Source organism: Vigna unguiculata, unplaced genomic scaffold (genome assembly GCF_004118075.2).
Source record: "Vigna unguiculata cultivar IT97K-499-35 unplaced genomic scaffold, ASM411807v1 contig_122, whole genome shotgun sequence".
NCBI lineage: Eukaryota > Viridiplantae > Streptophyta > Magnoliopsida > Fabales > Fabaceae > Vigna > Vigna unguiculata.
Window position 1 is genome coordinate 1,805,487 of NW_021010828.1, and position 4,532 is coordinate 1,810,018.

Here is a 4,532-nt window from a genome sequence, read left to right on the forward strand (position 1 = left end):
CCGACTGGCACCAACATGTTTATTTTCTACTGAAGTCCAACATCCGATTGGCACCTACATTGAAAGCCCAGCATCCGACTGGCATCATCATGATTATTTTCTGTTAAAGTCCAGCATCCGACTAGCACCTACATTAAAAGCCCAGCATCCGACTAGCACCAACATGTTTAATTTTCTGCTAAAGTCCAACATCCTACTGGCACCCACTATGAAAGCCCAACATCCGACTGTCACCAACATGTTTATTTTCTGCTAAAGTTCAACATCCGACTAGCATCTGCCTAAAAGCCCAGCATCCGACTGGCACCAACATGTTTATTTTCTACTAAAGTGCAACATCCGATATACTCCCACAATCTAGATTCTCTCCCCATTTTTCTCTCAACCTCTACACACAGTTAATCTTTAGATTATGCTTAAAAATTAGAAAAAAGGTCTCAGGATCTGATAGTCTCTCACGCTCATGTTCGTCCTTCGAGCTCTTTTTTTCTTTTCTCCACTTCATTTAAGAGAGGTTTTTTTCACACAACACATAAGATATACATTTCTCCTTTATCCATGATGATATCACCCTACAAGGCTTTTCAGCTTGGGCTAATGGCCTGGCCCATTTCTTTTAATTTCTTTTATTTCCTTTTATTTTTAATTAAATAAAACTTGTTCTAATTAGGTTTGTTTGCTAAATGCAACCTTTTATTTCTAAGCTGCTCATTGATATTAGGCCTACGGCCCAATTCAACACACCAACGTGAACAACATTTTTTCTTGAAAGTGGCATCTTGAAACCATGCTACGTTGGGCCACTCCAGAATTACAGCCCAAAATCTCTTTCCAAATTGATGCCACGCATGCTTGTTTCGTCTGCACACTTGCACGCTACCCAAATGCTTCCTGCAACCCTTGTCCTGCTGCAGCCAACAACACTATGTTGCAGAATCAAGGATCTTCACGCGTGGCTTGCTTCTTCATCTACACATATCCACACGTCAGCAGAACAACACCTTTGTTATGTGGTTCCGCCCAATTGCTTCCAGCAACACCAATCTATGTTGGGCCGAGACTTGTGCTTAATCTCCAACAGCCCAATTTTGGATTCTCGCACATTCTACAACTTGCATCACGCGTGGACCATAGTTCTTTCTTCTGCCCGCGAGCATTTGTTGCCAAAAGAGTTGTTCCTTTCTTTAATTAGGGTTGCCTCCATTACGCGTGACTTTTCCTGAACAGCGGCCCATCTTCACATTTCATCATCACGCATCACGCAAGCCACACATCTGTGTCGCGTTTTCTCTTGAAGCACCGTTAGGGTTCTCCGCTCATGCATGCCAACCAAAGTCCACATCCAACCTAGGGTCCTTCACGTGTTCCACCATCTGGGTAGCTAGGGCTGTTTTTATTCACGTTTTCATTTCCTTTAGACAAATAGCTTTCGTGCTTCTTCTCTTTATAAAAGGGGTCAGCTACCATTGTATGAAAAAGCTTTGATGAATGAGAGTGATAAATTTCCCCTTTCATCTCAGCTCAACACTAACCCTAGATTAGGTTTTTAACCTCGTCGGGTTACCAATTCAGTGAGAGTTCCCCACTAGAACTCAGTCTTCCGCTGCCTGTTTGGTGGTTTTCCACCGAACGATTGACGATTCACGGCCTTACGGGGATTCGCTGAGGCTCGCTCATCATGTGGTAATCAGAGCTCCGGTTTCGAGCTTGGAGCATGGAGGTCTTCAAAGATGAGTATCTCTGTTCATTTTCTTCTCCATTGTTTGTTTTTGTCTTGTTCCTAATAGATTGCATTTCTGCATCTCTGGTGTTCAATCTTTGTTGAAATGTTTCACTGAAATTGATTCAAATTTGTTGTTCCAAATAGTCTTGAATCAATACTGAAGATATCATGTCTTAAGCTGCCTAATCTGTCGTTCATTGCATGTCAATTAGGTTTTTCAATTTTTTTTACCTAGCTTTAAATTTTCTAATCTCGTGTTTTGTCTTAGGAATTGTTTAGTTGCTTTATATGTCACTAAATTCAATAGCAGTTGTGCCTCCAATGTGTTTTGTTCACTGTTTTGTATTTGTTTTAGTCTCTGTTCTACTTTCAATGATTAATTTCTTATGTTTTGTTGAGTTCTTTAATTGCTAGTAGATCAATAGTAATTTTTGCAGTGTCAATTTCGTTGTTCTGCTATATCGTTGATGAAGGATTATGTTGTTCCTTTTTAAGATTGTTGAATATGGTGTGAGTTGATTAAGAAAGCTAAGTGAAATCCCCACTGGACTTTAAGATAGCAAGCTATCTAGATGTGAAGGTTCCTTTCACAAAGCTCAAGAGAACAAGATGATGGGTTGATTCAAAACAAAAACGAAATGGAAAGCACATAAACCATAGAAAACCAAGAACAATTAAAGGAAGAAGAAAACATAAAATGTAAAGGAAAGAAATGGGAAAAATGTGAGAAGCACGCCACTACAAGGCTAGGCTAAAAGCCATGGCAACCTTGAATATTAGTGGATGTGTGCCGCCACTTGCTATGCAAGATAAGGCTTAAAAGTATTCACTCCCAAGGGAGGAAACTCTCACAAATGGTTGAGACACAAGAGTGTTTTTACTTCAAAATGTTCAACCGTTTTACATGTCTAGGAGCACCCCTTATATAGAAGAGTTTAAGGGCCTCTATGAAAATAAAAGATACCTAAGGATGTCTCTACAAAAACCTAACCCTAGCTTCTAGAAACTAGGTCAAATAAGGTTACAAAATGAGAGACAAAAGAGCTAACTATGGTGTGTGGAAGGATAATTTCGTTCTAGCACTAAAGGAGACCAAGAAGGTGTCTTATATGTCTCCAAAAGTGGCTAAAGTGTGCTAAAAACAAAGGAGAGCAAAGATACATAGGTACACTTGCTTTGTGCCTTTTACTTTATGCTTTTTGCCTTTTCTCTTTCTTCCACCTATGCTCCATCTCATCTCCACTTCTCCACTAAGATTGCGCCACATCACCCACCATAATTAATCTTACTTACACCTACAAAACACATAAATAAGGATTAGCATGTTGGCTTAAGTCAAGTCAACTCTAGTCAACAAGTCAAACCTACTCAAAGGTAACTTGCTCTTTTTCTTTTTCATCTTTTCTTTTATCTTTCACTTTATTTTGGTCCTCATTTGCTTGATTGGGTGAGAGAGGTAGGAGTGTGAACTTCTTGCCTTGGAAGGAGAAAGCATAGGTGTTAGCATGGCCATCATAAAAGACTTTTCTATCAAATTGCCATGGCCTACCTAGCAAAATATGAGTTGCTTCCATTGGCACAACATCACATAACACCTCATCTTTAAAATTTCCAATTGAAAAGTTAACGAGGACTTGTTGAGTTACTTTAATCTCTTCTTTCTTAAGCCATGATAGCTTGTAGGGCTTGGCATGAGGGATACTTTTCAAGCCAAGCTTGTCCACAACCCTTGTGCTAGCCACATTTACACAACTTCCATTATCTATGAGGAGGGGACATAGTTTGTCATTGATATGACACCTTGAATGAAAAAGGTTTTGTCTTTGAGAAGGGTCAAGTTCCTTGGAAACTTGTCTTAGTTGGTGCCTTATCATTAACAATCCACCTTCAAGGGGTTTAATCCTTTCACTTGAAGAAGAAGTATGGGAAGAAGTACTTTTGGGGGAAGGGGGAGAAAAATGTTCACTCTCTACTTCTTTTTTAAGGTTTAAGACCATGGTTCTTTTAGTAGGACAATTTGAAGCTATGTGCCCATATCCCAAACACTTAAAACATTTTATAGAACTTGTCCTTTGTACCTTGAGAAGAATTCGAAGTTTCATTAGAAGGCCTAAACAAATTTATAATTACTAATTACTTTTTAAACCTTATTTTATAAATATTTTCAAATGTCGTTATTAATTATTTTTGTAAAAATAATTTCAAAAGGCATATTTTTACATCATTTTCATAATTAAGTTGAAAAATAAATTGCAGACATAATTGTAATCTTGATATCACCCTCAAATCATTGCATAACATAAATATTAGAAAAATAGAGGAATTTCCCTCTTCCTTCCCCTCTCTATCCCTCAACGTTGATTGGAGGGAGACGGACAGGATGAATTCAAGTGGATTAAAGTGTGAAGCTTGTCTTATTCACTTTAAGGGGATTAAAGGTGAAAGTGAGTGGATTTAGAGTAAATTTTGTTGAAGTTTGTGAGTGATTCGATGAATGTGATAGATTAAAAATTATATTTAAATCAATAAAAATCAAGATTACCAAATTTTCCCTTATTTTAAATATGATTAAAATTATCATTATAAATGTTTGATTTGTTGTAGAAAAAAATATTAATATGTATGAATGAAAATAAAATATTTTATTAAAAAAATATTTACAAAAAAATGTAATAAGAAAAAATTCTAATAAATAATTACTTTTTAAACTTTATTTTATAACAATTTTCAAATTTCTGTTATTAATTATTTTTGTAAAAATAATTTTAAAAGCCATATTTTTACATCATTTTCATAATTAAGCTGAAAA